Here is a 21108-nt window from a genome sequence, read left to right on the forward strand (position 1 = left end):
GGTCAGCCTGCACAGGCTCCTGCTCTCCCACATCCACGTTTCTTCTGATGTTTCTCCAGCGAAGGACGAGCAGTATGTTGGCCAGTTCACCTCCAAGTTCTTCTGTCTGCAGCATCTCCGGGTGCTACATTTGGACTCTGTTTCCTTTCTGGAAGATCTCTTGGACCAGGTGGTCAGGAGGAGTGGCAAGGCTTTTCTGCAGACCAAAACCAGGCCATCTTCATTTCCTTAAACACATTCTGTGTTGACTATGTGGCACCTGCCAGTGATGTAAAGTTTAGGGGACATGTTCTCCACATGTCTTCAATATTGTGTATAGAGTGGAATAGCTGCTTCAAGGATAGACACTGTTAAGAAACTCTATGATGGGGGATTTTGGCCTAGTGAGGGCAGACTCGAGAATTCTGCTTTAGGAATTGATGTCTAAGTTAAGATGGAAATAACTAAGAGAAGAGGGCATTGGTGAAGGGGGGAAAGTCCATCAAATGAGAGGTGTCAAAATATAAGCTCTGCACTTACCAGCTCTGTAAACATGAGCTGCCTCCTCCATTCCTCCCTGTCTGTAACAGGGTTGCTTTGTGCTCCCAATAAGTTATTAAGTGGGAAATACATTATTATTCAGGTGTGGGTGAAGGTGCAAGAGCAGAAAATTGTAAAACATTAATAGTTGCTATGCCCATGAAAAAGAGATGTAGGTGAACCCCCACAGGCTAGCAAGACCGGGTGATTTGGCCAGATCTTACCCAGGTTTCCCTTTTATGGATTACGGTTATGGTTATGGATACTGATACATTGAGGCTAAAGGTTAGGTTTAGGGATGTGATAGGTATATGGATAGGGTTAGGCTTAGGCTTAGGGTTAGGGAAAATGGAGCTTTCCCCAGCCCAGCTCCATATGCCCATAACAGGCCTCCTGGGAAAGGGAACACCCACACCCCACGCCAGGGTGTCCAACCAGATCTCCGCCCCCAACCCACAGGCTGCCCAGACTGAACCCTCTGAGAGTGCGTCTTCTCGTGTGTCGTCCTCGGTCTAGAGCTAGTGCTAGGACTAGGGCTGGGACTCGGGCTAGGGGTGGGGCTACGGCTAGGGCTAGGGCTAGGGTTAGGGTTAGGTCTAGGGCCATGAGAGGGACATGGATACTCATAGGTTTAGGGTTAGGGATAGGAATAGATTCATGGATAAGGATAGTGTTAGGGTTCAGTTTTGGGGTAGGGTTAGAGATAGGTTTAGGGTCAGGATTTGTTTTAGGTTTATTGTTAGGGTTAGGGTTAGGATTAGGGAAATGACAGGGATATTGATAGGGTTTGGGTTTGGTTTCTGGTTTGGTTTAGGATTATGGATTGGGTTAAGGTTAGGTTTAGGGTTAGGGTTAGGGGTAGCGATAGAGACAGGGATTTGAATAGGGTTAGGATTAGGGTTAGGTTTAGAGATAGGATTAGGTTTAGGGATAGGGATAGGTTTCTAGAAAGGGTTAGGGATAGGGATCGGGGTAGGGATAGGCTTAGGGTTAGGGTTAGTGTTAGTGCTAGGATTAGGTATAGTCTTATGGATAGAGATAGGTTATGGATCTGGGAAGGGTTTGGGATAGGGATAGCATCAGTTTAAGGGTTATGATAGGTAGATGGATAGATTTAGGGTTAGAGTAAGGGTTAGATTTAGGATTAGGGGTAGGGAAAGGGGCAGAGATAGTTTTATGAATTGCGATAGCATTAGGTTTAGGGTTAGGGATAGGGCTAGGGTTGTTTAAGGGTTATGATTAGGGTTAGGGGTATGATAGGGATATGGATAGGGTTAGGGTTAGGTTTAGGGATAGGGATTGAGATAGGTTTATGGATAGGGACAGGGTTAGGGTAAGTGTTAGGGTTAGGAATAGGATAGGGATATGGTAGAGTTAGGGTTAGAGATTAGGGATAGGGATATAGATAGACATAGGGTTATGGATAGGGAGAGCTTTAGGGTGAGGTTTTGGATTAAGGGTAGGGATTGGATTGTGGTTAGGTTAGGTATAGGTTTATGGTAAGGTTCAGAGTTAGAGATAGGGATAGGGTTATGGATAGGGATATGGTTGGGGTTAGGGTTAGGGATAGGGATATGTTAACAGATAGGGTGAAGCTTCGGTTTAGGGTTATGGTTAAGAGTGGGGATAGAGATAGGGACACTGTTAGGGTTAGGGTTTAGGTTAGGAATATTATACAGATATGGATAGGTTTAGGGTTCGAGTTAGGTTTAGGTTTAGGGATAGGGATTGAGAAACATTTATGGATAGGGATAGGGTTAGGGTTAGGGATATGATAGATATATGCATAGGGTTGGTTAGGGATAGGGAAAGGAGAGGGTTAGGGATAGGTTTAGGGTTAGGGTGAGGGTTAGGATCAGGGTTAGGGATATTGTAGGGATATGGATAGGGTTAGGGTTAAGATTAGTGTTGGGGTTAGGGTTAGGATTAGGGATAGGGATTGAGTTAGGTTTATGGATGGGGATAAGATGAGGATTAGGGTTGGGGTTAACCCTAGCACTAACCTAAACTGTTTCCCTAACAGTACCAGTATGTGTATCTCTATCCCTAACCTTAACCCTAAACCAAACCCTAATCCTAACTTTATTCCTATCCATAACCCTAAACCTAACCTTATCCGTAACCTATCATATACCTAAAATGCACCCTAGCACTAACCCTAACCCTAACCTCTAACCATAACCCTAAACCTAAACCTAAGCCGCACACTATTGGTAACCCTATCTCTATCCCTAACCCTAACTCTAACCCTAACCCTAACCCTAGCGAAAACCTCATCCCTATACATAACCCTATCTCTCATTGTAGGCCTATCCCTAATCCTAACCCTTATCCATGAATCTATTCCTATCCCTAACCCGATGAGTATCCATGTCCCTCTCATGGCCCTAGACCTACCCCACCCCTAGCCCTAGCCTCAGCCATAGCCCCACCCCTAGCCCTAGTCCCAGCCCTAGTCCTAGCACTAGCTCTAGACCTGGGACAACACACGAGAAGACGCACTCCCAGAGGCTTCAGTCTGGGCAGCCTGTGGGTTGGGGACGGAGATCTGGTTGGACACCCTGGAGTGGGGTGTGGGTTTTCCCTTTCCCAGGAGGCATATGAGGCTGGGCTGGGGAAAGGTCCATTTTCCCTAACCCTAACCCTAGCCCTATCCCAATCCTTAATCTATATCTACTCCTAACATTGCCCTAGCCACAGCCCTAGACCTAGCCCCAGACATAGCCCTAGGCCTAGACATAGCACGTGAGAAGACAATTTTGGAGAGGCTTCATTCTGGAAAGCCTATGGGATGGGGGAAGGGATCTGACTTGTAAGGCTCCCGCATCCTTACACTGGTGGTCGTACTGCGGGCTGGCAAGTGCCACATGCTGGACAGCATAGGAGAAGCACGGAGTCTAAAGGCCGCACAGGAGGGTCTCATTTTCAAGAAAAGTCCATACCCTCCTCCCGAGACCTGGCCCTCTCTGGATTAGGAAACCCTGACTGGCGCTGGCCATATCTGAGGAGATCACCTCACAAAAATGCTACATAGAGGCAGGGCAAGAAACAGAAGAACAAGAGGTGAAAAACTGATCAACTAAACAGAATCTAAACTAAACGTCTAGAATAAGATGAACTAAACACCAAAGGTTAGAGAAAAAAGCCAACCAACAAGAAAATCCTAGGTAAAAGAGTGAAAACAAGCTCCAGAATAAACTAATCAAGACAGTCAGTTGCCTAGACAGCCTAAGATAATGGGTCATACTAGTGAAGCATTTCCTGAGGAGTTCGTCGAAGTTGCAGGTTCATTTCCTGACGAGTTCGTCAAACACGTTCTTCAAAGATCCCAGTTCATTTCCTGAGGAGTTCATCAAAGTTGCCGGTTCATTTCCTGAGGCGTTCATTGGACATCTTCCTTGGAGTTGACAGTTTGCTGGCTGCTCTACAGAATTTGGACTCGTGCATACCCACAGTTGCATGAGTTGCTTTTACAATTTGATAGTCAGAGACACCTCTCATTGATTCCATTTCCCTAGAGAACCCTTACTAATACACAGGCCACTCCACCTCCCACTTCTAGGCTTCATCTGTGCTCGGAGAGTTGAGCAGCTGTGCATGGACGGGCCAAATTGGGCTAGGGAGGCTCGGGCGAGGCTGAAAGAGTCGGTTCCAGAAAGATGCGTCCAGACTGAGGGCCTCGCAGACCTGGGGACCAGGCCCCAGAGGAGCTCCCTGCCAGGTGTGTGCCCATACTGCGTGGAGGGCCTGAACTGCAGGTGCAGGTAGCTATGCCTCTGTCCCCCGGCTCCTGCGTGTGCCTTGCACCCCGAGATCTCTCCGAGGGAAAGTAGGTTTGGATTGGGGGACTGCTAGTCCCCAGCCCAGGGCCTTCAGGGGCCCTGAGTGCACAGGACTCACCTGTGGGCCAAGGTGAGGGGAGCAAGGTAAAGAAATAGAGGACCTCAACGAACCAATCACAAGCAAAGAGATTGAGTCAGTCATCAAAAAGCGCCCAAAAAAGAAAAGCCCAGGACTAGACGGCTTCACATGTGACTTCTACCAAGCATTCAAGAAGCAACTAATACCAATCCTGCTCAAACCCTTCAAAAAAAATTGAAGAGGAGGGAAAATTATCCAACTCATTCTATGAAGCCAACATCACCCTAATACCAAAATCAGACAAAGATACTACAGAAAAAGAAAATTATAGAACAATCTCTTTGATGAATATAGTTGCAAAAATCCTCAACAAAATACTCACAAATCAAATCCAGCAGCACATTAAAAGAATTATGCACCACGACCAAGTGGGTTTTATTCCAGGTATGCAAGGCTGGTTCAACATTAGAAAATGAATTAATGTAGTACACCACATCAATAAATCAAAGCAAAAGAACCACATGATCATCTCTATCAATGCAGAAAAGGCATTTGACAAAATTCAGCATCCTTCCTTGATGAAAACACTTCAAAGGATAGGAACAGAAGGGATTTTCTCAATACGATAAAGGCAATATATGAAAAACCCACAGCTAACATCACGCTCAATGGGGGGAGACTGAAAGCTTTCCCTCTAAGATGTGGAACAAGACGGGGACGCCCACTGCCACCATTGTTATTCAGCATTGTGCTGGAAGTTCCAGCTAGAGCAATCCAGAAAGAAAAAGAAATAAAAGGCATCCAAATTGGAGAGGAAGAAGTAAAACTTTCACTGTTTGCAGATGACATGATTCTATATGTAGAAACTCCAGAAAAATCTACAGCAAAGCTATTGGAGCTAATCAATGAATACAGCAAAGTGGCAGGCTACAAGATCGACAGGCAAAAACCTGTAGTGTTCTTATTCACAAGCAATGTGCAACAAGAGGAAGAAATTAAAAGTTCCACTTACAATAGCAACCAAAAGAATCCCGTATTTAGTAGTAAATTTAACGAAGGCCACAAAAGACCTATACAAAGAAAATTATAAGAAACGGTTTAGGGATGTGATAGGTATATGGTTAGGGTTAGGCTTAGGCTTAGGGTTAGGGAAAATGGAGCTCTCCCCAGCCCAGCTCCATATGCCCATAACAGGCCTCCTGGGAAAGGGAACACCCACACCCCACTCCAGGGTGTCCAACCAGATCTCCGCCCCCAACCCACAGGCTGCCCAGACTGAACCCTCTGAGAGTGCGTCTTCTCGTGTGTCGTCCTCGGTCTAGAGCTAGTGCTAGGACTAGGGCTGGGACTCGGGCTAGGGGTGGGGCTACGGCTAGGGCTAGGGCTAGGGTTGGGGTTAGGTCTAGGGCCATGAGAGGGACATGGATACTCATAGGTTTAGGGTTAGGGATAGGAATAGATTCATGGATAAGGATAGCGTTAGGGTTCAGGTTTGGGGTAGGGTTAGAGATAGGTTTAGGGTCAGGATTTGTTTTAGGTTTATTGTTAGGGTTAGGGTTAGGATTAGGGAAATGACAGGGATATTGATAGGGTTTGGGTTTGGTTTCTGGTTTGGTTTAGGATTATGGATTGGGTTAAGGTTAGGTTTAGGGTTAGGGTTAGCGATAGAGACAGGGAATTGAATAGGGTTAGGATTAGGGTTAGGTTTAGAGATAGGATTAGGTTTAGGGATAGGGATAGGTTTATAGAAAGAGGGATAGGGATCGGGGTAGGGATAGGCTTAGGGTTAGGGTTAGTGTTAGTGCTAGGATTAGGTATAGGCTTATGGATAGAGATAGGTTATGGATCTGGGAAGGGTTTGGGATAGGGATAGCATTAGTTTAAGGGTTATGATAGGTATATGGATAGATTTAGGGTTAGAGTAAGGGTTAGATTTAGGATTAGGGATAGGGAAAGGGACAGAGATAGTTTTATGAAGTGCAATAGCATTAGGGTTAGGGTTAGGGATAGGGCTAGGGTTGTTTAAGGGTTATGATTAGGGTTAGGGGTATGATAGGGATATGGATAGGGTTAGGTTTAGGGATAGGGATAGGGATTGAGATAGGTTTATGGATAGGGACAGGGTTAGGGTAAGTGTTAGGGTTAGGGATAGGATAGGGATATGGTAGGGTTAGGGTTAGAGATTAGGGATGGGGATATAGATAGACATAGGGTTATGGACAGGGAGAGCTGTAGGGTGAGGTTTCGGATTAAGGGTAGGGATTGGGTTGTGGTTAGGTCAGGTATAGGTTTATGGTAAGGGTCAGAGTTAGAGACAGGGATAGGGTTATGGATAGGGATATGGTTGGGGTTAGGGTTAGGGATAGGGATATGTTAACAGATAGGGTGAAGCTTCGGTTTAGGGTTATGGTTAAGAATGGGGATAGAGATAGGGATTACGGTTAGGGTTAGGGTTTAGGTAAGGAATATTATACGGATATGGATAGGTTTAGGGTTCGAGTTAGGTTTAGGCATGGGGATAGGGATTGAGAAACATTTATGGATAGGGATAGGGTTAGGGTTAGGGATATGATAGGTATATGCATAGGGTGAGGGTTAGGGATAGGGAAAGGAGAGGGTTAGGGATAGGTTTAGGGTTCGGGTGAGGGTTAGGATCAGGGTTAGGGATATTGTAGGGATATGGATAGGGTTAGGGTTAAGATTAGTGTTGGGGTTAGGGTTAGGATTAGGGATAGGGATTGAGTTAGGTTTATGGATGGGGATAAGATGAGGATTAGGGTTGGGGTTAACCCTAGCACTAACCTAAACTGTTTCCCTAACAGTACCATTATGTGTATCTCTATCCCTAACCTTAACCCTAAACCAAACCCTAATCCTAACTTTATTCCTATCCATAACCCTAAACCTAACCTTATCCGTAACCTATCATATACCTAAAATGCACCCTAGCACTAACCCTAACCCTAACCGTAACCCTAACCTCTAACCATAACCCTAAACCTAAACCTAAGCCGCACACTATTGGTAACCCTATCTCTATCCCTAACCCTAACTCTAACCCTAACCCTAACCCTAGCGAAAACCTCATCCCTATACATAACCCTATCTCTCGTTGTAGGCCTATCCCTAATCCTAACCCTTATCCATGAATCTATTCCTATCCCTAACCCGATGAGTATCCATGTCCCTCTCATGGCCCTAGACCTACCCCAACCCTAGCCCTAGCCTCAGCCATAGCCCCACCCCTAGCCCTAGTCCCAGCCCTAGTCCTAGCACTAGCTCTAGACCTGGGACAACACACGAGAAGACACACTCCCAGAGGCTTCAGTCTGGGCAGCCTGTGGGTTGGGGACGGAGATCTGGTTGGACACCCTGGAGTGGGGTGTGGGTTTTCCCTCTCCCAGGAGGCATATGAAGCTGGGCTGGGGAAAGGTCCATTTTCCCTAACCCTAACCCTAGCCCTATCCCAATCCTTAATCTATATCTACTCCTAACATTGCCCTAGCCACAGCCCTAGACCTAGCCCCAGACATAGCCCTAGGCCTAGACATAGCACGTGAGAAGACAATTTTGGAGAGGCTTCAATCTGGAAAACCTATGGGATGGGGGAAGGGATCTGACTTGCAAGGCTCCCGCATCCTTACACTGGTGGTCGTACTGCGGGCTGGCAAGTGCCACATGCTGGACAGCATAGGAGAAGCACGGAGTCTAAAGGCCGCACAGGAGGGTCTCATTTTCAAGAAAAGCCCATACCCTCCTCCCGAGACCTGGCCCTCTCTGGATTAGGAAACCCTGACTGGGGCTGGCCATATCTGAGGAGATCACCTCACAAAAATGCTGCATAGAGGCAGGGCAAGAAACAGAAGAACAAGAGGTGAAAAACTGATCAACTAAACAGAATCTAAACTAAACGTCTAGAATAAGATGAACTAAACACCAAAGGTTAGAGAAAAAAGCCAACCAACAAGAAAATCCTAGGTAAAAGAGTGAAAACAAGCTCCAGAATAAACTAATCAAGACAGTCAGTTGCCTAGACAGCCTAAGATAATGGGTCATACTAGTGAAGCATTTCCTGAGGAGTTCGTCGAAGTTGCAGGTTCATTTCCTGAGGAGTTCGTCGAACACGTTCTTCAAAGATCCCAGTTCATTTCCCGAGGAGTTTGTCAAAGTTGCCGGTTCATTTCCTGAGGCGTTCATTGGACATCTTCCTTGGAGTTGACAGTTTGCTGACTGCTCTACAGAATTTGGACTCGTGCATACCCACAGTTGCATGAGTTGCTTTTACAATTTGATAGTCAGAGACACCTCTCATTGATTCTGTTTCCCTAGAGAACCCTCACTAATACACAGGCCACTCCACCTCCCACTTCAAGGCTTCATCTGTGCTCGGAGAGTTGAGCAGCTGTGCGTGGACGGGCCAAATTGGGCTAGGGAGGCTCGGGCGAGGCTGAAAGAGTCGGTTCCAGAAAGATGCGTCCAGACTGAGGGCCTCGCAGACCTGGGGACCAGGCCCCAGAGGAGCTCCCAGCCAGGTGCTTGGCCATACTGCGTGGAGGGCCTGAACTGCAGGTGCAGGTAGCTATGCCTCTGTCCCCCGGCTCCTGCGTGTGCCTTGCACCCCGAGATCTCTCCGAGGGAAAGTAGGTTTGGATTGGGGGACTGCTAGTCCCCAGCCCAGGGCTTTCAGGGGCCCTGAGTGCACAGGACTCACCTGTGGGCCAAGGTGAGGGGAGCAAGATAAAGAAATAGAGGACCTCAACGAACCAATCACAAGCAAAGAGATTGAGTCAGTCATCAAAAAGCGCCCAAAAAAGAAAAGCCCAGGACTAGACGGCTTCACATGTGACTTCTACCAAGCATTCAAGAAGCAACTAATACCAATCCTGCTCAAACCCTTCAAAAAAAATTGAAGAGGAGGGAAAATTATCCAACTCATTCTATGAAGCCAACATCACCCTAATACCAAAATCAGACAAAGATACTACAGAAAAAGAAAATTATAGAACAATCTCTTTGATGAATATAGTTGCAAAAATCCTCAACAAAATACTCACAAATCAAATCCAGCAGCACATTAAAAGAATTATGCACCACGACCAAGTGGGTTTTATTCCAGGTATGCAAGGCTGGTTCAACATTAGAAAATGAATTAATGTAGTACACCACATCAATAAATCAAAGCAAAAGGACCACACGATCATCTCTATCAATGCAGAAAAGGCATTTGACAAAATTCAGCATCCTTCCTTGATGAAAACACTTCAAAGATAGGAACAGAAGGGATTTTCTCAATACGATAAAGGCAATATATGAAAAACCCACAGCTAACATCACGCTCAATGGAGGGAGACTGAAAGCTTTCCCTCTAAGATGTGGAACAAGACGGGGATGTCCACTTGTCACCATTGTTATTCAGCATTGTGCTGGAAGTTCCAGCTAGAGCAATCCGGAAAGAAAAAGAAATAAAAGGCATCCAAATTGGAGGCGAAGAAGTAAAACTTTCACTGTTTGCAGATGACATGATTCTATATGTAGAAACTCCAGAAAAATCTACAGCAAAGCTATTGGAGCTAATCAATGAATACAGCAAAGTGGCAGGCTACAAGATCGACAGGCAAAAACCTGTAGTGTTCTTATTCACAAGCAATGTGCAACAAGAGGAAGAAATTAAAAATTCCACTTACAATAGCAACCAAAAGAATCCCGTATTTAGTAGTAAATTTAACGAAGGCCACAAAAGACCTATACAAAAAAATTATAAGAAACGGTTTAGGGATGTGAGAGGTATATGGTTAGGGTTAGGCTTAGGCTTAGGGTTAGGGAAAATGGAGCTCTCCCCAGCCCAGCTCCATATGCCCATAACAGGCCTCCTGGGAAAGGGAACACCCACACCCCACGCCAGGGTGTCCAACCAGATCTCCGCCCCCAACCCACAGGCTGCCCAGACTGAACCCTCTGAGAGTGCGTCTTCTCGTGTGTCGTCCTCGGTCTAGAGCTAGTGCTAGGACTAGGGCTGGGACTCGGGCTAGGGGTGGGGCTACGGCTAGGGCTGGGGCTAGGGTTGGGGTTAGGTCTAGGGCCATGAGAGGGACATGGATACTCATAGGTTTAGGGTTAGGGATAGGAATAGATTCATGGATAAGGATAGCGTTAGGGTTCAGGTTTGGGGTAGGGTTAGAGATAGGTTTAGGGTCAGGATTTGTTTTAGGTTTATTGTTAGGGTTAGGGTTAGGATTAGGGAAATGACAGGGATATTGATAGGGTTTGGGTTTGGTTTCTGGTTTGGTTTAGGATTATGGATTGGGTTAAGGTTAGGTTTAGGGTTAGGGTTAGGGTTAGCGATAGAGACAGGGAATTGAATAGGGTTAGGATTAGGGTTAGGTTTAGAGATAGGATTAGGTTTAGGGATAGGGATAGGTTTATAGAAAGAGTTAGGGATAGGGATCGGGGTAGGGATAGGCTTAGGGTTAGGGTTAGGGTTAGTGTTAGTGCTAGGATTAGGTATAGGCTTATGGATAGAGATAGGTTATGGATCTGGGAAGGGTTTGGGATAGGGATAGCATTAGTTTAAGGGTTATGATAGGTATATGGATAGATTTAGGGTTAGAGTAAGGGTTAGATTTAGGATTAGGGATAGGGAAAGGGACAGAGATAGTTTTATGAAGTGCAATAGCATTAGGGTTAGGGTTAGGGATAGGGCTAGGGTTGTTTAAGGGTTATGATTAGGGTTAGGGGTATGATAGGGATATGGATAGGGTTAGGTTTAGGGATAGGGATAGGGATTGAGATAGGTTTATGGATAGGGACAGGGTTAGGGTAAGTGTTAGGGTTAGGGATAGGATAGGGATATGGTAGGGTTAGGGTTAGAGATTAGGGATGGGGATATAGATAGACATAGGGTTATGGACAGGGAGAGCTGTAGGGTGAGGTTTCGGATTAAGGGTAGGGATTGGGTTGTGGTTAGGTCAGGTATAGGTTTATGGTAAGGGTCAGAGTTAGAGACAGGGATAGGGTTATGGATAGGGATATGGTTGGGGTTAGGGTTAGGGATAGGGATATGTTAACAGATAGGGTGAAGCTTCGGTTTAGGGTTATGGTTAAGAATGGGGATAGAGATAGGGATTACGGTTAGGGTTAGGGTTTAGGTTAGGAATATTATACGGATATGGATAGGTTTAGGGTTCGAGTTAGGTTTAGGCATGGGGATAGGGATTGAGAAACATTTATGGATAGGGATAGGGTTAGGGTTAGGGATATGATAGGTATATGCATAGGGTGAGGGTTAGGGATAGGGAAAGGAGAGGGTTAGGGATAGGTTTAGGGTTAGGGTGAGGGTTAGGATCAGGGTTAGGGATATTGTAGGGATATGGATAGGGTTAGGGTTAAGATTAGTGTTGGGGTTAGGGTTAGGATTAGGGATAGGGATTGAGTTAGGTTTATGGATGGGGATAAGATGAGGATTAGGGTTGGGGTTAACCCTAGCACTAACCTAAACTGTTTCCCTAACAGTACCATTATGTGTATCTCTATCCCTAACCTTAACCCTAAACCAAACCCTAATCCTAACTTTATTCCTATCCATAACCCTAAACCTAACCTTATCCGTAACCTATCATATACCTAAAATGCACCCTAGCACTAACCCTAACCCTAACCCTAACCCTAACCTCTAACCATAACCCTAAACCTAAACCTAAGCCGCACACTATTGGTAACCCTATCTCTATCCCTAACCCTAACTCTAACCCTAACCCTAACCCTAGCGAAAACCTCATCCCTATACATAACCCTATCTCTCGTTGTAGGCCTATCCCTAATCCTAACCCTTATCCATGAATCTATTCCTATCCCTAACCCGATGAGTATCCATGTCCCTCTCATGGCCCTAGACCTACCCCAACCCTAGCCCTAGCCTCAGCCATAGCCCCACCCCTAGCCCTAGTCCCAGCCCTAGTCCTAGCACTAGCTCTAGACCTGGGACAACACACGAGAAGACGCACTCCCAGAGGCTTCAGTCTGGGCAGCCTGTGGGTTGGGGACGGAGATCTGGTTGGACACCCTGGAGTGGGGTGTGGGTTTTCCCTTTCCCAGGAGGCATATGAGGCTGGGCTGGGGAAAGGTCCATTTTCCCTAACCCTAACCCTAGCCCTATCCCAATCCTTAATCTATATCTACTCCTAACATTGCCCTAGCCACAGCCCTAGACCTAGCCCCAGACATAGCCCTAGGCCTAGACATAGCACGTGAGAAGACAATTTTGGAGAGGCTTCAATCTGGAAAACCTATGGGATGGGGGAAGGGATCTGACTTGCAAGGCTCCCACATCCTTACACTGGTGGTCGTACTGCGGGCTGGCAAGTGCCACATGCTGGACAGCATAGGAGAAGCACGGAGTCTAAAGGCCGCACAGGAGGGTCTCATTTTCAAGAAAAGCCCATACCCTCCTCCCGAGACCTGGCCCTCTCTGGATTAGGAAACCCTGACTGGGGCTGGCCATATCTGAGGAGATCACCTCACAAAAATGCTGCATAGAGGCAGGGCAAGAAACAGAAGAACAAGAGGTGAAAAACTGATCAACTAAACAGAATCTAAACTAAACGTCTAGAATAAGATGAACTAAACACCAAAGGTTAGAGAAAAAAGCCAACCAACAAGAAAATCCTAGGTAAAAGAGTGAAAACAAGCTCCAGAATAAACTAATCAAGACAGTCAGTTGCCTAGACAGCCTAAGATAATGGGTCATACTAGTGAAGCATTTCCTGAGGAGTTCGTCGAAGTTGCAGGTTCATTTCCTGAGGAGTTCGTCGAACACGTTCTTCAAAGATCCCAGTTCATTTCCCGAGGAGTTTGTCAAAGTTGCCGGTTCATTTCCTGAGGCGTTCATTGGACATCTTCCTTGGAGTTGACAGTTTGCTGACTGCTCTACAGAATTTGGACTCGTGCATACCCACAGTTGCATGAGTTGCTTTTACAATTTGATAGTCAGAGACACCTCTCATTGATTCTGTTTCCCTAGAGAACCCTCACTAATACACAGGCCACTCCACCTCCCACTTCAAGGCTTCATCTGTGCTCGGAGAGTTGAGCAGCTGTGCGTGGACGGGCGAAATTCGGCTAGGGAGGCTCGGGCGAGGCTGAAAGAGTCGGTTCCAGAAAGATGTGTCCAGACTGAGGGCCTCGCAGACCTGGGGACCAGGCCCCAGAGGAGCTCCCAGCCAGGTGCTTGGCCATACTGCGTGGAGGGCCTGAACTGCAGGTGCAGGTAGCTATGCCTCTGTCCCCCGGCTCCTGCGTGTGCCTTGCACCCCGAGATCTCTCCGAGGGAAAGTAGGTTTGGATTGGGGGACTGCTAGTCCCCAGCCCAGGGCTTTCAGGGGCCCTGAGTGCACAGGACTCACCTGTGGGCCAAGGTGAGGGGAGCAAGATAAAGAAATAGAGGACCTCAACGAACCAATCACAAGCAAAGAGATTGAGTCAGTCATCAAAAAGCGCCCAAAAAAGAAAAGCCCAGGACTAGACGGCTTCACATGTGACTTCTACGAAGCATTCAAGAAGCAACTAATACCAATCCTGCTCAAACCCTTCAAAAAAAATTGAAGAGGAGGGAAAATTATCCAACTCATTCTATGAAGCCAACATCACCCTAATACCAAAATCAGACAAAGATACTACAGAAAAAGAAAATTATAGAACAATCTCTTTGATGAATATAGTTGCAAAAATCCTCAACAAAATACTCACAAATCAAATCCAGCAGCACATTAAAAGGATTATGCACCACGACCGAGTGGGTTTTATTCCAGGTATGGAAGGCTGGTTCAACATTAGAAAATGAATTAATGTAGTACACCACATCAATAAATCAAAGCAAAAGGACCACATGATCATCTCTATCAATGCAGAAAAGGCATTTGACAAAATTCAGCATGCTTCCTTGATGAAAACACTTCAAAGATAGGAACAGAAGGGATTTTCTGAATACGAGAAAGGCAATATATGAAAAACCCACAGCTAACATCACGCTCAATGGGGGGAGACTGAAAGCTTTCCCTCTAAGATGTGGAACAAGACGGGGATGTCCAGTGCCACCATTGTTATTCAGCATTGTGCTGGAAGTTCCAGCTAGAGCAATCCGGAAAGAAAAAGAAATAAAAGGCATCCAAATTGGAGAGGAAGAAGTAAAACTTTCACTGTTTGCAGATGACATGATTCTATATGTAGAAACTCCAGAAAAATCTACAGCAAAGCTATTGGAGCTAATCAATGAATACAGCAAAGTTGCAGGCTACAAGATCAAGATGCAAAAACCTGTAGTGTTCTTATTCACAAGCAATGTGCAACAAGAGGAAGAAATTAAAAGTTCCACTTACAATAGCAACTGAAAGAATCCAATATTTAGTAATAAATTTAAGGAAGGCCACAAAAAACTATGCAAAGAAAATTATCAGAAACGGCTAAAAGAAATTGAACAAGTCCTAAGAAAATGGAAGAACATACCGTGTTCATGGATTGGGAGACTCAATATAATTAAGATGTCAACTCTGCCTACTGATTTGCAGAGTCAATGCCAGGGATGCCCACTGTCCCCACTGATATTCAGCATTGTGCTGGAAGTTCTAGTTAGAGCATTCCAGAAAGAAAAAAATAAAAGGCATCGAAATTTGAGAGGAAGAAGTAAAACTTTCACTGTTTGCAGATGACATGATTGTATATGAAGAAAATCCAGAATAATCTACAGGAAAGCTATTGGAGCTAATCAATAAATGCAGCAAAGTGGCAGGTACAAGATCAACATGCAAAAGTCTGTAGTGTTCTTATTCACAAGCAATGTGCCACAAGAGGAAGAAATTAAAAATTCCACTTACAATAGCAACCGAAAGAATCCAGTATTTAGTAATAAATTTGATGAACGCCACAAAAGACTTATAGAAAGAAAATTATCAGAAACGGCTAAAAGAAATTGAACAATTGCTAAAAAAATGGAAGAACATACCGTGTTCATGGATTGGAAGACTCAATATAATTAAGATGTCAACTCTACCTACTGATTTGTAGAGTCAATGCCAGGGATGCCCACCGTCGCTATTGATATTCAGCATTGTGAAGGAAGTTCTAGCTAGAGCAATCCAGAAAGAAAAAGAAATAAAAGGCATCCAAATTGGAGAGGAAGAAGTAAAACTTTCACTGTTTTCAGATGACATGATTGTATATGAAGAAAATCCAGAAAAATCTACAGCAAAGCTATTGGAGCTAATCAATGAATGCAGCAAAGTGGCAGGTACAAGATCAACATGCAAAAATCTGTAGTGTTCTTATTCACAAGCAATGTGCAACAAGAGGAAGAAATTAAAAATTCCACTTACAATAGCAACCGAAAGAATCCAGTATTTAGTAATAAATTTGATGAACGCCACAAAAGACTTATAGAAAGAAAATTATCAGAAACGGCTAAAAGAAATTGAACAATTGCTAAAAAAAATGGAAGAACATACCGTGTTCATGGATTGGAATAGTCAATATAATTAAGATGTCAACTCTGCCTACTGATTTGCAGAGTCAATGCCAGGGATGCCCACTGTCCCCACTGATATTCAGCATTGTGATGGAAGTTATAGCTAGAGGAGTCCGGAAAGAAAAAAATAAAAGGCATCCAAATTGGAGAGGAAGAAGTAAAACTTTCACTGTTTGCAGATGACATGATTCTATATGAAGAAAATCCAGAAAAATCTACAGCAAAGCTATTGGAGCTAATCAATGAATGCAGCAAAGTGGCAGGTACAAGATCAACAGGCAAAAATCTGTAGTGTTCTTATTCACAAGCAATGTGCAGCAAGAGGAAGAAATTAAAAATTCCACTTACAATAGCAACCAAAAGAATCCAGTATTTAGTAATAAATTTGACGAAGGCCACAAAAGACCTATACAAAGAAAATTATCAGAAACGGCTAAAAGAAATTGAACAAGTGCTAAAAAAATGGAAGAACATACCGTGTTCATGGATTGGAAGACTCAATATAATTAAGATGTCAACTCTACCTACTGATTGCTAGAGTCAATGCCAGGGATGCCCACCTGTCCCACTTGATATTCAGCATTGTGCTGGAAGTTCTAGCTAGAGCAATCCAGAAAGAAAAAGAAATAAAAGGCATCCAAATTGGAGAGGAAGAAGTAAAACTTTCACTGTTTTCAGATGACATGATTCTATATGAAGAAAATCCAGAAAAATCTACAGCAAAGCTATTGGAGCTAATCAATGAATACAGCAAAGTGGCAGGCTACAAGATCAAGATGCAAAAATCTGTAGTGTTCTTATTCACAAGCAATGTGCAACAAGAGGAAGAAATTAAAAATTCCACTTACAATAGCAACCAAAAGAATCCAGTATTTAGTAATAAATTTGACGAACGCCACAAAAGACCTATACAAAGAAAATTATCAGAAACGGCTAAAAGAAATTGAACAATTGCTAAAAAAAATGGAAGAACATACCGTGTTCATGGATTGGAAGACTCAATATAATTAAGATGTCAACTCTACCTACTGATTTGCAGAGTCAATGCCAGGGATGCCCACTGTCCCCACTGATATTCAGCATTGTGATGGAAGTTCTAGCTAGAGCAATCCGGAAAGAAAAAAATAAAAGGCATCCAAATTGGAGAGGAAGAAGTAAAACTTTCACTGTTTGCAGATGACATGATTCTATATGAAGAAAATCCAGAAAAATCTACAGCAAAGCTATTGGAGCTAATCAATGAATGCAGCAAAGTGGCAGGTACAAGATTAACAGGCAAAAATCTGTAGTGTTCTTATTCACAAGCAATGTGCAGCAAGAGGAAGAAATTAAAAATTCCACTTACAATAGCAACCAAAAGAATCCAGTATTTAGTAATAAATTTGACGAACGCCACAAAAGACCTATACAAAGAAAATTATCAGAAACGGCTAAAAGAAATTGAACAAGTGCTAAAAAAATGGAAGAACATACCGTGTTCATGGATTGGAAGACTCAATATAATTAAGATGTCAACTCTACCTACTGATTTGTAGAGTCAATGCCAGGGATGCCCACCGTCGCTATTGATATTCAGCATTGTGAAGGAAGTTCTAGCTAGAGCAATCCAGAAAGAAAAAGAAATAAAAGGATTCCAAATTGGAAAGAAAGAAGTAAAACTTTCACTGTTTTTAGATGACATGATTCTATATGAAGAAAATCCAGAAAAATCTACAGCAAAGCTATTGGAGCTAATCAATGAATACAGCAAAGTGGCAGGCTACAAGATCAAGATGCAAAAATCTGTAGTGTTCTTATTCACAAGCAATGTGCAACAAGAGGAAGAAATTAAAAATTCCACTTACAATAGCAACCAAAAGAATCCAGTATTTAGTAATAAATTTAACGAAGGCCACAAAAGACCTATACAAAGAAAATTATCAGAAACGGCTAAAAGAAATTGAACAAGTCCTAAAAAAATGGAAGAACATACCGTGTTCATGGATTGGAAGACTCAATATAATTAAGATGTCAACTCTACCTACTTATTTGTAGAGTCAATGCCAGGGATGCCCACCGTCACCATTGATATTCAGCATTCTGAAGGAAGTTCTAGCTAGAGCAATCCAGAAAGAAAAAGAAATAAAAGGCATCCAAATTGGAGAGGAAGAAGTAAAACTTTCACTGTTTTTAGATGACATGATTCTATATGAAGAAAATCCAGAAAAATCTACAGCAAAGCTATTGGAGCTAATCAATGAATGCAGCAAAGTGGCAGGTACAAGATCAACAGGCAAAAATCTGTAGTGTTCTTATTCACAAGCAATGTGCAGCAAGAGGAAGAAATTAAAAATTCCACTTACAATAGCAACCAAAAGAATGCAGTATTTAGTAATAAATTTGACGAACACCACAAAAGACCTATACAAAGAAAATTATCAGAAACGGCTAAAAGAAATTGAACAAGTGCTAAAAAAATGGAAGAACATACCGTGTTCATGGATTGGAAGACTCAATATAATTAAGATGTCAACTCTACCTACTGATTTGCAGAGTCAATGCCAGGGATGCCCACCGTCACTATTGATATTCAGCATTCTGAAGGAAGTTCTAGCTAGAGCAATCCAGAAAGAAAAAGAAATAAAAGGCCTCCAAATTGGAGAGGAAGAAGTAAAACTTTCACTGTTTTCAGATGACATGATTCTATACAAAGAAAATCCAGAAAAATCTACAGCAAAGCTATTGGAGCTAATGAATGAATTACAGCAAAGTGGCAGGCTACAAGATCAAGATGCAAAAATCTGTAGTGTTCTTATTCACAAGCAATGTGCAACAAGAGGAAGAAATTAAAAATTCCACTTACAATAGCAACCAAAGGAATCCAGTATTTAGTAATAAAATTAACGAAGGCCACAAAAGACCTATACAAAGAAAATTATCAGAAACGGCTAAAAGAAATTGAACAAGTCCTAAAAAAATGGAAGAACATACCTTGTTCTTGGATTGGAAGACTGAATATAATTAAGATGTCAACTCTACCTACTGATCTGTAGAGTCAATGCCAGGGATGCCCACCGTCACCATTGATATTCAGCATTGTGAAGGAAGTTCTAGCTAGAGCAATCCAGAAAGAAAAAGAAATAAAAGGCATCCAAATTGGAGAGGAAGAAGTAAAACTTTCACTGTTTGCAGATGACATGATTCTATATGAAGAAAATCCAGAAAAATCTACAGGAAAGCTATTGGAGCTAATCAATGAATGCAGCAAAGTGGCAGGTACAAGATCAAGATGCAAAAATCTGTAGTGTTCTTATTCACAAGCAATGTGCAGCAAGAGGAAGAAATTAAAAATTCCACTCACAATAGCAACCAAAAGAATGCAGTATTTAGTAATAAATTTAACGAAGGCCACAAAAGACCTATACAAAGAAAATTATCAGAAACGGCTAAAAGAAATTGAACAAGTGCTAAAAAAAATGGAAGAACATAACGTGTTCATGGATTGGAAGACTCAATATAATTAAGATGTCAACTCTACCTACTGATTTGCAGAGTCAATGCCAGGGATGCCCACCGTCACCATTGATATTCAGCATTGTGCTGGAAGTTCTAGCTAGAGCAATCCAGAAAGAAAAAAATAACAGGCATCCAAATTGGAGAGGAAGAAGTAAAACTTTCACTGTTTGCAGATGACATGATTGTATATGAAGAAAATCCAGAAAAATCTACAGCAAAGCTATTGGAGCTAATCAATGAATACAGCCAAGTGGCAAGCTACAAGATCAAGATGCAAAAATCTGTAGTGTTCTTATTCACAAGCAATGTGCAACAAGAGGAAGAAATTAAAAATTCCACTTACAATAGCAACCAAAAGAATCCAGTATTTAGTAATAAATTTAACGAAGGCCACAAAAGACCTATACAAAGAAAATTATCAGAAATGGCTAAAAGAAATTGTACAAGTCCTAAAAAAATGGAAGAACATACCGTGTTCATGGATTGGAAGACTCAATATAATTAAGATGTTAACTCTACCTACTGATTTGCAGAGTCAATGCCAGGGATGCCCACTGTCCCCACTGATATTCAGCATTGTGCTGGAAGTTCTAGCTAGAGGAATCCGGAAAGAAAAAAATAAAAGGCATCCAAATTGGAGAGGAAGAAGTAAAACTTTCACTGTTTGCAGATGACATGATTGTATATGAAGAAAATCCAGAAAAATCTACAGCAAAGCTATTGGAGCTAATCAATGAATGCAGCAAAGTGGCAGGTACAAGATCAACATGCAAAAATCTGTAGTGTTCTTATTCACAAGCAATGTGCAGCAAGAGGAAGAAATTAAAAATTCCACTTACAATAGCAACCAAAAGAATCCAGTATTTAGTAATAAATTTAACGAACACCAGAAAAGACCTTGTGATGGTTAGGTTCATGTGTCAACTTGGCCAGGTGATAGTACCCAGCTGTCTGGTCAAGCAAACACTGGCCTAACAATTGCTGTGAGGACATTTGAGGCTGGTTAATAAACCAACAGGCTGGTTTATTAAATCATCAGGCAGTTGACTGCAGCTGTGACTGATGACTCACCAAAGGGTGTGACTTCCTCAATGAGAGAATGCAGTTGGCTGGATTTAATCCAAGTAATCAGTTGAAGACTTACAAGCAAGACAGATAGAGGACCTTCACTTCTTCAGCCGCCCAGTGAAGCATTTCCTGAGGAGTTTGTCGAAGTTGCCGGTTCGTTTCCTGAGGAGTTCATAGAACACGTTCTTCAAAGATCCCAGTTCATTTCCTGAGGAGTTCGTCAAAGTTGCTGGTTCATTTCCTGAGGAGTTTAACGGACATCTTTCTTGGAGTTGACAGTTTGCTGACTGCTCTACAGAATTTGGACTCGTGCATACCCACAGTTGCGTAAGTCACTTTTACAATTTGATAGTCAGAGACACCTCTCATTGATTCTGTTTCCCCAGAGAACCCTTACTAATACACAGGCCACTCCACCTCCCACTTCTAGGCTTCATCTGTGCTTGGGGAGTTGAGCAGCTGTGCATGGACGGGCCCAAATCGGTCTAGGGAGGCTCGGGCGAGGCTGAAAGAGCCGGATCCAGAAAGACATGTCCAGCGATGACTCGGCCTCGCAGACCTGGGGACCAGGCCCCGGAGGAGCTCCCACCCAGGTACTTGGCCACGCTGCGTGGAGGGCCTGAACTGCAGGTGCAGGTAGCTATGCCTCTGTC

The 21108-nt window shown here is 43.3% G+C and overlaps 1 pseudogene; it reads left to right on the plus strand.

Moving 5' to 3' along the window:
• Positions 1–21108, plus strand: part of LOC119513307 — a 44781-nt pseudogene that overhangs the window by 5521 nt on the left and 18152 nt on the right.

The sequence above is a fragment of the Choloepus didactylus genome, chromosome 18 (assembly GCF_015220235.1).
Source record: "Choloepus didactylus isolate mChoDid1 chromosome 18, mChoDid1.pri, whole genome shotgun sequence".
Taxonomy (NCBI): domain Eukaryota; kingdom Metazoa; phylum Chordata; class Mammalia; order Pilosa; family Megalonychidae; genus Choloepus; species Choloepus didactylus.